Here is a 14172-nt window from a genome sequence, read left to right as displayed (position 1 = left end):
CAAAAAAGTTAATCTTGCCCCTAAAATTCTTGGTGTGAGGCACTTTTCTGAGCCATTCCCAGTTTATCATGTTTTTACCTTGAGTTTTGAACTGCAGTTGCAATGACACAGAGATGTAAATATTGTGTTCTGACTTAAGAATCTTAAAACACTAACCAATTTCAGCCAGTAGGCTAAGGAATGCTGGTTTCTCTGCCTTTCAGATTGGTTGCTGTATGCATTTTTTTATTTGTGCACCAGCAGAGATTAGCTTAGACCAAGTGCTATAACTACATACTATTACCCATACAGACAATTTCAAGGCTAATGGAAAAATATAATTTACTGGTTTGGAGATCTGACAGATGTTATTTCCTTCATCAAAAGGATTATATTATCTACAACATAAACTATGAGTAATATATGCATTATACTAGTAACCTACCAAGATTCATCTAGACAAGCTTAATCTGGGAATACCCTTTCTAATGTCTCCTTTTGTACACATTTAATACAAACACTACCAATCTTCCATATTCTAGGATACCCTGAATTCAGACAATTAACAAGAAAAGCAAAATAGGACCTGAAATCCTGTGTTTCTATTCACAAGAGCAGATTCTGTGTGTTCTGGGGAAGATGGAATAGTCACTGCACTTCCCCAATTGCAATGTTTCCTTGTCTTGTGTGCATAAAAAGACTCATATGTTTGATTCACTACCCTGACAGTACCCACAAGAGGACTAGGAAAAATCCAGCTCTTCATGACAGTAATTCATGGAGTAACCCTCCTGAACAGCCAGGACATTAGAATGCTGATGGACAACTACTCATCCTTTTGATGTCACATCTGAGACAACATACAGGGAAAGGTAGTGAAGTTACCTATGAGCAAGCCCCCTAGCTAAGGCGTACATACGGAGCCCACATGCAGTTGGCTCAGTTTCTCTGACGGAAGACTGAATTGAGTTCTTTCTTCTATACAAACTGCAACTGACCACCTCTTCAAATTACAAGACACTGAAGTGTATTAGTAAAAACACGTCAATTGGATTTTCAGAGATCTTTGATCGTAAATCCCTTTACATAGCCTTAATAGTATCAAGACCAGTTTCACACCAGGCTAAGTTACACAGGTAATGCTTCTTTTATTAAATGCACCCATGCCTATAAATCATAATCATATGCCAGGGCTTCAGTATGCCAGTTGTTCAATGAACATAAAGCTAGAAGGACACTTCCAGCCCCAGGAAGGCTTTTGTATAAGATGGGAGAAAGAAAAGAGAATACGGACAAAAGAAAGTGGCAAGACAGTAAAAGCTAGCAATATAGGAAGCAGTTACAGTATGTTGATATCCTGATATTTATCCTTTGTTTTGTAGGCATGACTGGGGGGGGGGAGGGGGGCAGTGGCACAAAAAGTTTACTGGGATTTAAATGAAAATAACAGTTCTGCAGGTGTGCAAAACCCTCTTCTGAAGCATGAGGAGTGGCATAGAAAAATGTGAATATTTTAATTGAGGTAATTAACTAAAAAGGCACGGACCCTACTGTGTTGATGTTATTGGAGGAAGGATTTAACCATTCAGAGGTGACAGACAGTAATGGAGAAACTGTGAATGGATCTAAGGAGGAGGATGGTTTGTTTGCTTGATGCAATACGCAAACCAGAAGCACATGACCCCAAAAAGAGATCATATTCTCAAAGGTGCTGTCTAGAAAAAAACACTTTTTAGCAAGATAGACATCAGCAGAGAGAAGTACCAAAATATGTTCATTTACTATGAAGCACAGATACAGAATCTTAGAAATACAGCTTTTTTTTTTTCCTGGCTGACATACTGTATTTGTTGAGAAGTAGTGAATTATGGTACCGAGAACCAATCCTCACAATGTGGTTTTGGAAAGCATTTCACATTCACCAGCTACACGTTTAAATAGAAGAATCCCCTGGCTTCACCACTGGCTTACACACAGATTCACTTATACATACTCCATTTTTCATGAGGTGCCCACATCAGCCATATAACATTACTTACAGAGAAGCCTTACTAATTTTTCTCCACTGTTTTTAGTAAGACAAGGCTTCTGTTTCCTCTGGGTCCTACCATTTCCTGTTCGTTATTTTATATCCTGAGGCACAGAAGAGCATCTGCTGCCTTTCATTGTATTCCTCTGCTGGCTGTAAGGAGTAATTTTCATGCTTGGTGTGTATAAGACCTTCATTAGGAGAGATCCATTTTAGCCAGAAGACCTCTCTCTGGTTTGGGAAAAGATTAGGTTATTTCTTCTGTTATATCTCTGTCCTCATGAAGAAACTGTGGCCTTCCCCATTTGCTGGAAGTCTAGCCTGCATTTCATCTTCCCAAGAAGCAGATCTTCGTATGCTTATGCTTCTGTATGAACAGAGTTACATATATGAACTTACACAGGACTGATTCCATCTTGTAAAAGGCCTTGGAATTCCCATTATATTAGAATTGTGTGAATGGCACGAAACATTCGTACCCCATTTGTGCTGTGGGAGCACAGCCCTTTACTGTCTATGCAGCAGACACGCAGAAAGATTTGGGGGCCAAGCACGAATAGCTGAGCTATAGCCAAATGGATCTCCCAGGCTAACTCATACATGGCATTTAAAATTAATATTTCTGTCCATCTGATGATGGTGCAGTGTTGAGAGAATGGAAACTGCTGCCATAATTCTTCTGTACATAACTGCCAACATTCTGAGCTATAATTCATGGAAAATCTCCCACAGGTTTCAATAGTTGGTAGAGAAGGGCTGAAAGCGTCAAGCTATTTTACAATTTTCATCAGTAGTTTTGGGCATTAATCCTGTTTGATCTCCATCAACACAGATGCAATTTGTCCGGCATCAGATCTTCAGGGAGCTCCCCTGGTACTTGTTGATAGTCCTCGGGAAAAGTTCTATTTTATTATATTCCTTCACTGAAACATGGGCAAGAGAACTGCTTTAAACCTTTTCAATTTTCAGGAGAACTTCTAACAAAGCCTGTGTTAGAATCTCCATGGCTGTAGTGATTTGAGCCTAACAGGCAGACTAATTGCTCAAGTCTTTGAATCTCTCAACTGGAAAGAGATTGCTACCTGTAATTTCATTTATTAACTGTGCACATACCCTTAATTCTCTACAGGAATTAAGTAAAGGATAAGAAGGGGAATAATATATCTTGAAGCCATATATTTAAGTGGCTATGAATTAACTCCCTTCAGTTACTGCATAATCCATCATATTTTGCTTCTCTTACCCTCTACATACTACTGAAAAGCCTGACTACATGAAGGGAAACAAAGATAACTTGTTAAGAAACAGCAGGGACCACTGACACGTATATCTGGATATGCACAGCAGGAAATTAAAATCATCATCATCATCCAGGTTTTCACTTTACCCTACTAACCCTTTTATGGGGATTTTGCAGGCAAGTTCCAATTTGCAGACTAGTGTATGCGAGTCTACACAGTGAGAAGGGACTTTCTAAGACAGAGCAAGACATTGTACAGGATAGACCATATATGCTCTCTCTATATTCTAAGACTTCTGTTCAAGGTGGTGCAAATCTGCATTAGGTTCATCACCTGAGAAATAGAAAACAGCGGTAGCATCTGCACCTCTTGCCTAGAGCATAATTCAAATAGGAAAGTAATACTCTTTTTAAAACCACAACTGAAGAACTTAGAAGTTATTAAATAATAAGGTTTTGGACTTCATATAACCTGAATGCGGTCTCCTTTCCAGTGACCACAATCTAATTTCATCCACAGTAAGATCTGAAATAATTTTGTTACTAGAGAGGTAAAATATACTGCACATCTGTAAATTAATCATGAGGGATGGAGGGAATGTTTTCATATAGCTCACACAGGAAGATGAGATTATGATAAATGTAATCACTTCCTACTCTATTGAATAGTGTTCTCCAGTTTAACAGATCCAGAGTTTTCTGGCTACATTGCGCTTACAGCCCCTACAAATGGAACAGCTGACAATACAAATTAGTAACTTCTTGGGTAACAACTCAGTGAAGTTTCAAATAACGTGTTTGTCATACTAACAAATTCCTCCCACACACGATGGCCATAACGTAAATCTTCAAATATAAGTCAGAGTTTGAACGTACGAGAACAAGAGGCATATCCTCTTAAGCTTTCAAGGGAACGTGAAGGCAGTATCCCTCAAGACAAAGACTTTGTGAGTGTTATATTACTTGCTATTATCTTATTTTAACTCTCTGTATTGATTTGTTATAATCATCATCCTTCTCTCTCTCTGTGTCATCAGTCAAGTTACAAGTGAACATGCTCACATCCCATAATTAATATATTGCTCTATAATGGAAATTTATGAGATTGCCAATGTTTGTATTACAACTTATAGTGCAAGAAAATGCCTACAAGTGAACTTTATTTGCCCACCTGTCATCAAAATCTCTGAATCACATCTCATAATTCTGATTTTCTCCAGAAATACAACTTGTATTTCTTCTGTATTTTTCCAGCATTCTTTTTACAAGGAGGAGAGCATATCAAGGGTTCAAAATGTAAGCCAGGATAGACTCAAGTATGCCATGCAAGAACACGTAATCTCTCAGCATCATACAAAGCAGAAATGTTCAGCTGTGTTATCATACAGATAACCTTTCCCATTATTTCCCACAGAAAATATGAGTGTTTGTTTAAACTAAATATAACCATATCAAATGCATGTTTCTTCATTTATATATGTCAGACTGAAGAATATTTAAAGCATTTTTATTGCTGTTATTATTAAGATAAAAGGTATTTTCCTTTTAACATGTATTTCATGTACTTTGACATGATCTGGGAAACTAACCAGAATAAAAGAACTAAATAGATTTATTTATGCCGTGACATGCTGCCAACAAGTGTTGGATATGAAGGCCAGAAGTCAAGTTCCAATCTTCTGAGTCAAATCCACAATAGAAAACAATGTCACCACTTCACATTTTCTGGAAACATTGTCTGTCTTTTTTGCTACCCATTTGTCAGCACTGCATCAAGCTTCTGCCACACCATGATGAACTGTTAGCTACCTCAGATTATTCACTATTATTAATGTAAGATCTTGCACTATTTGCCTAGATATTTTTGAAGCCTCATTAGCAAGAGTTACATCATTAGTGAAGATTTAGTCCTGGCAAGGCTTGGTCCATTAGAAAGAAAGGATGAGCTGTTATACCATATAGTAATTTTGCAAGTTATATTAGCTATACTTCCACACTTAGTGCAGCTGTGTTTATATTAGGTATTTTGTTGGTATGAGAAAAAAAACATAATTAATAACAAACATTCACTCTGCAAGCAGTGAAACCAATCAAGTCCAGCCTCCTGTCTGGAATTTGAGCACTTGCGGCATCTGATCACTTACTGTCACAAATACAGTAAGAAAAAAAACCTACCTTCATCACTTTAGTAGAAACTGGACAGTGGTGTGAAAGCTGACAACTTGAAAAGCACCTGAAACAGGGCAAAATCTCATAAAACTCATTTAACTGGAAAGCCAAGCAGAGTAAATATCAGGTCCTAATCTAGATTATTACACCATCAAGATACTGTAGTGTGAATCAGTATTTAAGAAGAGCAATGATGTTTAGAAATCTGCATATTAAATTAGTATTAAATGCTTTCTAGCAAGTATGAAAACAATATAATTTAAGATTTAGTGATGAGATAGAATGTTAACATAAAATTCTTCTTAAGAAAATATACTCCATATATTCTGCTCATATCACCAACTGCAGACAGCTGTATAATGTGATACACAGAGGATAAAAACGAGAGAACTATGAAAATGCCTGCTATTTTTAAATGCACTACATGTCTACAGTCCACTGCAGAGAAGGCTTAAAGCCTAGAGTTTACTTTGATTATTTTTCAGAGATTCTAGGAGCTCCTAAGAGGACCTTCAGATGCTGTCAGAACACCTTTAATTTATCTTGAAATGCATAAACCAACTGTGCTTCAATTGCTGCTAAATGTTTTCCACCATTCTTCCCCTGCTGGCATTACACTCCCTTTGCAGAACCTGAGCTTAGCATGCTGCAGCCATTAAACTTATCTTGACCCATGCAAGGGGCCAGAAGAACTGAATACATAGGCTATTTTAATTTCTTTACAGTCAGCTTGTGAAAAAGGTCAGTATGCAGAGTACGGGTGGGTCAAAGCCCATTGACACAAGACGGCAATGTTATGTAGGTGCACCAGCATGGAAGTTTGCAGAGGAAGTTGCAATTCCAGTTTACATATCAGAGAAAGGTCACACAGCAGAAGTCCCTGCCATTGGTTTGGTTGATCCTAAGAAATAAGCTGATTAAAAGATGCTGGAACCATATCTACTTTCTTCCTCCACTTTTCTTTCAAGAGCAACATATTGTAGTAACAGAGATAACCTGGGCACTGAGATCACTCTTACGTGAGCATGGCCACATACCCCAAGCTGCATCCTGCTTTAAGCTAAATTCTGTCCCAAGTCACAGCAAAAGCTCTGTCCATCCCACTTACCGTCTTGCCTGACTAGATCCTACTCTATACATTTTACCTTTAGAACCTTAAAATTTTTATTTCAGCCACATCCTTTCTCCTTGGCATATGTTCCAAGGAATATCAGTAAAGTTTGCTTAAAAGAAGTGTTATTTATACGACGCCTAATAAGTGGTATATAATATTGCATAGAGTTATATACTATGATTAGCCTCTGTAGTAGCATATGCTTTCTAAAGCACATATATGTAATTTTGACAAGGTATCTAGAATTAGCCTTTGTATCCTAGTATTTGCAGAAATAAAAACATCAAAAGTGAAGTCTCCCAAAACATGCTTTCTCAGCAACTGATAGATCTCCCTTTATTTCTCATTTATAATGAGAACAGCAGAGTATGCCCTGCTGTCTCTAGTATATGCATTTATTAAGATTTCCTCTTGAACTCCCATAGTCAGGAGGGAGTTTCCCAAGGGAAGGCATTCCAAATAGTGTTCCATGTCAACATGTGACCCTGAAGCAAACTAGCTGACATGCCAGTATCTTCCAAGGGTGACATATCTATTCCCCTGATATATGAGCACCTTGAACTCAATGTTATGTAGTCCAAATTGCAGGGGTGACTAGATCATGATGCAATTCTGCTGATTTAGCAGGATTGCATAGAGGTGTATTTGGTTTATGGAACTCAGCAATGTTTTCATCTCTATTTTGAAAGTGTACTGGAGAAAGACAAAATTCCAGACTGCCTGATTAGCTCAATTTCTCCCCCCCCCCCCCCCCCAGTACTCTGACAGATGTTAGTTTTAAAAACCAAAAAACTGCAGCATACCATGTAGACACTATTCCTTTGAAGGCAGACATTCTGCTGTTTCTTGCACTCATTTTTAATACTATTGCCATCTTCTAAATACCTGCTATACTCTGAAATGATGACCCTTTCCTCCTCCTTCTGTTTATGCCCCCATATTGACTTCCTAACTTACATAGATAAAGGCAGAGTATAATCACAGTACAGAGGTTAGAATCTAACCTTTTATATATACAGCACTTACGGATAACATCAATATAACAAGAAAATAATCTCCTGAGGAATTCAGTAGCACTCTTGCAGTGCCACCAAGGTCAGTGAACATGTAGGAAAACAGCATTTGTCCCATGAAAAAGTGTCCCTACTATGCATAAACAAACTTGCTTCCAAGAGCCACTCAGTTTTCTTCAAATAAATTTTTTTAACAGTGAAATCTAGCCTCCCAATTACTTAGTTCCTATTTCCAGATTTAATATCCTGTGTTAGTGAAACAGTTTCAAAAATGTTATCCCAATCTAATAAAAAAATAAATAAAAAGAATTTTTGAGTTGAAAATTCCCCTCTTCAAATGTAGCACCAATACTTATTACAACACTACCTCCTTTTTTTTTTTTTTGGCATATTTAGATACATGACAATTACGTTTATGCTTTTGTGGATGATCCTTAGAAGTTTGTTGAACATTTTATACTTTCAATTTCCCATAAAAACATTTTTGTAGGATCTGCTGATTCTCCAGAAGGCCTGCAGATACTGTCCAAAACTTTCCCTACTGCTGAGTGGTAGAAAAGGCGAAGAAAACAATTATACTGGAGAAGAGTTAAAAGTAGTGATTTATAGGAAGAAAGTAAGAGCCATTAATCTTTCATTTCAGAAAGCAATAGCTATAGTAGTATAGACTCTTGCAAAACTTTTTCCTTCTAACATGAATTGTAAACATACCAAGAACTGCAGTCAATGGTGAAGGCCTACCATATCCCAGCTTTGCTTCTCACAGAATAGTGGGGGTAACTGGTTTTGACTGGACAGTGGATAAAACTAGGAGCGCAGGGATCAGAATGTAGATTTTTATTTCCTTTGTATTCACTTTCATTTTTTAAATTAAGTCTCTGCTGCATCAACAGCAGCTAAACGCATTGTTGAGATTAAATGTACCAAAAAAGTGTGTATGTGCATATTTATATTTGTGAGAGATTTTCATTGGATAACATGAAACAGCTGAAAGTAGGAATTTATGTGCGAGGCACACATTCCTATCATCAGTGGTTAAAAACTCAAATCTCATTGGGGCTTTCCTCTGATGAATTCAAAACACTGCCATTGATGACCCCACTGTTGCTCATCATGGACCAAAAGTCACACACAAATAGGGTTTTAACATGCTCTGCTGGCCAGGTCAAACCCTTTGCAAAAGCATTATGGTATTAGCCTGTCATTTGTTCCTGTATTATTTGTCCAATTTCTATTAATGCTGCATGAGCACAGAGAAGAAAGGAGAGGACAAGGAAGTGTGATCCATAGCTGGTACATCTGGTGTCCCCCATTTTCAGAGAAACTATAAAAATAATTGAGCTTTTTATATGAAAGACATACTGCTATATTCTTGTGGCAAAACCAGCATCAAATGCAGTAGCTTTGCTCAGTCATAGAAATACAGAACAACTGAGGTCCAACCCCCTGCTCAAAGTAGGTGCAAGTAGATCTGGTGGAACAGGGCTTTGTCCTGTCCAGTTCTCCCAGGACAAAGATCCCATGACTCTCTGGGCATCTGTTCCAGTGTTTGATCACCCTCACAGTGAATACATTTCTCTTCATATATAATTTTAATTTCCTTTGTTCCGGTTTGCATCCATTGTCTCTCATCCTATAGCTGTACACCCCCGGGAAGAGTTACCCTCCATCTTTTCTGTAGCTTCCCATTAAATAGATGTAGACAGCAATAAGGTTTCCCCTTCCTCAGGTTCAAATAACCCAGTTCTCTCAGCCTTTCCTTGTGCATCATGTACTTCAACCCCCTGGTTACCTTAGTGGCCTTTTGCTAAATTAACTCTAATACGTCGATGTCTTTCCGGTACTGGAAAGCCATTAAGAGGTTTCTAGCGCTCATGTACCAGACAGGTGCATCTCAGTTAAATGACTGTGAAAGGTTTGAAATTCTTTCAAAAGTAGCAGTAGAATATTTTACAAGTGGATCATAAACTGTCATACTTTTGTATTTTATCTCCTCCATCTTGCACAAAGCTACGACACACTACAATATACATGATTTAATATATATCAATACAAGAAGCTGTCAAACTTCTGTTTTCTGAAGTTTTTCTGCTGGAATTAGGAACTGGAAACTAGGACACTTCCTGCGTAAGCTGTACCTTCACTCACAGCAAAAAGACATATTAACAAGGACATCAGGACTTTGAAAAGTGTCATAGCTTTGCTGTCCTAGATTTAAAAAGGAAATAGCAATGCAGTGTCTGCTACATTGAGAATGACTCCTGGGAGCCAGAGGGAAAGCAGATGAAAAGCAACTTTTTTTTTTTTTATATGACAGCACAGTTTTCTAAATTTAAACCTCCAAATAGAGAGCTCTTGCAAAGATCTTAAAGTGATACCTTATCCCACTCTTAGAAACAATGATTTTTTTAAAGTGCTATTCATATATAGAAAAATAACAGCACAGGGATTACATCACCTCAAAAATACATAAAAGGATAATCAAGGATTCCGTGCTTCAAAAAGAACGGTGGTGCTAACACCAGCTTTCTCTTGGTCAATATTGACAAAAGCCAAACGAAACAAACTTTCTCTTGCTCACACCATACCTCACAGAGCATGGTTCCAATGGGGCATGTGCAAATGCAGGGAGCTGGGGCAAAGCAACGACCTCATGTGGGCTAGTGTGCTGGAGCAAACACTGCTTCCTTCTAAGAAAACACTGCATAGATCCCTGCATAATACTGCACCTGCACCTGTCTAAGTCTAGCAGAATGCCTCGCATTTTCTCCAGTTGGTTTCCTGAAGCATTCAGAGGATCCCCATAGCTCCAACAGACAGCCAGGTCACATACAATAAATAAATCAGGAGCCTACTAAAATGTGCACTCAGCCAATAATATAGCTTTCAGTTTTGCTTTCTTTTAAACCAATGGACACCTGGAGGCAAAATGGGGATTCAAGACCCCTAAATTCTATATTACATTGCTGACCAGATTATGCAGATACATTAGCCTGCATTGTAGGCACAAAATCTTTGACCTCATTTAAGCTACTGCAAGAACAGAGACACAAAGATGGCAGTGAAAAACATTTAAAATTAGACATCGAGATATTCAGACAGCATGTGCTAAATACTGTTTTATTCACTGTCAGGGAGGGAGTGCTGGAGTCAGGAAGTTCCATAAAAACTGAAAATGACAGTGGCTTGTGTAGTGAGAAGGAAGTGAAAACTAATCCAGCTAGCTCCTCAGTCTGTCTATAGGCAACAAAATCCTTTATGTCTGTTTTGTATGATTCTCCAAAGAGTTTAACCCCAAATGGGTAAGATTTTCAGCCCCTGTCAGGTAGCTAAAGCTGCTAGTAAGCAGTGACAAGAGTTAGAGACCTCCTGCAAACTTCTTGCATAAAAAGCTACAGCTTGCATGGAAGCATGTGACCTTTGTTGAAGGTCATACCAGTGTAAACAGAAGTGCTGTCTTTCCATAACAAGTACTTGCATAACGAGGGCAATCCCCTGAACAGAAGAATTCAAGTACCTTTACAAATACAGGGAAGCAAGACTATAGCTGGAAATGACCTGACTTGCAAAGAATCTCTGTCTATTTATTCTGCTTTCATTTATACTTAATGAAATAATCAGAAAGGTTGTCAATTCCACTGTTATGTGTAGTAGTTCAAGAACATCAACCAGCCCTCCCGATTTTCTCTCTCACCAAAAGAGGATTTTTTTTTTAATTTTTTGGGTTTTTTTAACTGTGGTATTGCCAGTCTTAGCCTGTCACATTCAAATCTCACTTATTGCAGCAGTTAATGTTGTTTTCTTCACCTCATATTTGGTGCTCGCTTGCAGTCTCATTTTCTACCCTTAACATTTGGGAAATAAGATGTTAGTAGGGTGTCTAGTATTTTAGAATTTTGCTATGGATGCTGATTGATGCAATTGATGGAGCTCATATAATATAATCACAGGAAAATTATTGAAAAGAGGGCTTTCATCTGCAACACTCTAAGATACCGGGGGGGGAATCTCTGCAATTCAATAAGAGAAAAAAATTAAAACCTATGCATAAAACTTGAAAAGAAACTACTTTTATCTCTGAAATATTGCCAGTGCCAATATTATTAATAGTTTTCTGAGGGACAATGTAAAACCTGAAACTCCATAATGACCCAACTAGTAAAAACAACCAAAATGAGAGCACAGAAAGGGGGTTTTTTTGTTGGTTTGGTTTTGTTGGGTTATTTTTTGGTTGGTTGGGGGTTTTTTTGGTTGTTTTGTTTTTGTTTTTTTTAAGAGCTACTAATAGAGAAAGAATGCACTGTTTTGAACTGTCCTGTCATTTTTTAAATAAATATCTGAGGGGCACACAGGTATCAGCCTTCTTGACACAATACTGTTAAACGGATCTCTATCTTCCCAGCTCACCGCACCACTTTGGAACATTAGTCCGTGATACCTCTGAAGAACCTGAAAAAGGCTTAGAAATAAAAATACTGAAATGAATTCAAAGGAGTCATAGGAGGAAATGGGCAGGGAAGAATCTGTTCCTTTTCAATACAACATTTAGGAAGAGACAAAGTAAATACAGCACAATCTCAATCATTTAGATGCCAAGAAAAAGGATCAACTATGTCTGAAACAAGTGATTTATTATGGTTTATATAGTGCATGTATCCACCCACATCCCCCTACAGGGATCTGGATACCAATGTCACATGGACCTTTACCTACTACAAACTGGGAAGGAGGCCAAGAACAACCTTTCTACTGGCCTTTGATGGCTATGTTTTCTGTCAAGCCAAGGAAAATTGCAGAGGGACACTCAAAAAGTTAATGTATTGCTATGCTTCAAAAATCTGGACTGATTATTTTTGTAAACAAAATCTCAAAGAAAAACCCTCATAAGATCCATGACAAGCGATATTTACTTAGTTGATGCACATGGAATGTGTCCTTTATCCATGTTCTGCACACCCATATTGCTATACCATACAATTTTTAAAGATACTGTAAAAAACCCAATATGGAACCCTTTGCATTAATATTTACTGTTTGATTTCTGAGCATTATTATTTTTAGATTTTATCTTTCCTGCCAGTTAGTAAATAATTCTACCGTTTCCCCTAACATTGGAACTTTTTAAGTGAAAGTGAGACAGCACATCTGAGCAAATATATCAGATGCTGGCCTGATTCACCAGCTGGCTCTGAAAAATCCCTCTGGCCTTCTGGGATAGTTAGCGTGTAGGGTCTTAGGATCACACCTATAGTGTTTAATATTTAGAATGATTGTGAAACATATACTGCTTCAAATTATTTCAAAAATGTATTTAGATATAACAGAGAACGTAAAGGATATCTTTTCTCTTATGAATGGGCAGCCAGAGAAGAAGTGAAATATCTTAGATCATCATGATGGCAACGGACATTTATGTTTTGGCAACTGATTCATGCCCCAATAATGAAGTCCCAAAAACTAGGAGAAGTAGGACAGAGCATGCAGGATTTGTGCCCAATCTGCTGTGTCTAAGTCTAAGCAGCTGCATACTACTAACTGCATAGCTTATGAGGATGTAACAGTGCTTAATTAAACCTTAGGTAACACTTTCCACAATCAGAAAACTTTAAAAAAGTAATCTTTATAACCTGTAAGATATTGGCATATCATAATTTTACAAGTTGAAATGCAATTATTTGATTTCCTTAACACAAAAGGACTACAAAATTATGAGTAATCAGGATAGAAAATTGACTACAGTGGTTTATGCTCAATGCCAGAGAGGCTTAATATGGGCTGGAATGCTAGACCTCTCCCCATCTCCTTACTCCCCAAAAGGCTTTTATTACGTATGGGAACAGCTTCCCATATTGTTTATAAATTGCAAAATGAACATGACTTGACCATGCAACCAAATTCAATCAAGAAGGCCCATCACTTTGAAGTTACAGCTAGATTATTAGTGGTAAGGAATTAAATTTGTTCACTAACTCATCAACAATATTGATGTCCTTCATGGTTACTAATGCTCATAGAAAAAAACATAAATATGATCATCAAGGGATATTTTCTTCATGGATTCATGACAGTGGTGCTGTTTCATGTAGTATTCAGTACCTCAAAGAGAGGTGCTTGGTACTTCTCTAATTTGGTCATAAAGGTCCAAATTCATTTACTCTTGGAGGAAATAAACTGGAAGTTTGCCAAAGGCTAGCAAAGTAGCTTGTCACATTTCTGTTATGACATCAAGCGGCAAACAACAAAAATCAATTCAGAGTGAAAACTTCCACTACCCAGGATTAGAAATTATTTTACTGCTATATCTTTGCAAAGCGATTCCTGAAATGTTTTTGTACACCTCCAATACAAATCCTGTGATTATTACACTGCAGCAGCATTCTGCATGTGAACTTGAATTTAATTTTCTATTTTTTCTTAAGATACTTAGTATTAAAGGGCACTTACTGGGTCTCAGTTGGTTGGATTGATGGTAAATTTTATCTCAGAAGAGTAATGCAAACGAAGTACTCAAACCTCCGGACACCTATTGCAGTTCATTGGAGAGAGGCCAGTTTTCACTCACAATGTTCTTTGACTAAATTGAATCCAGATGTTTACATGGAATAAAATATTAACAAATGTCTCCCAA

The sequence above is a fragment of the Ciconia boyciana genome, chromosome 9 (genome assembly GCF_034638445.1).
Source record: "Ciconia boyciana chromosome 9, ASM3463844v1, whole genome shotgun sequence".
In the NCBI taxonomy this organism is placed as follows: domain Eukaryota; kingdom Metazoa; phylum Chordata; class Aves; order Ciconiiformes; family Ciconiidae; genus Ciconia; species Ciconia boyciana.
This window is presented reverse-complemented; position numbering follows the sequence as displayed.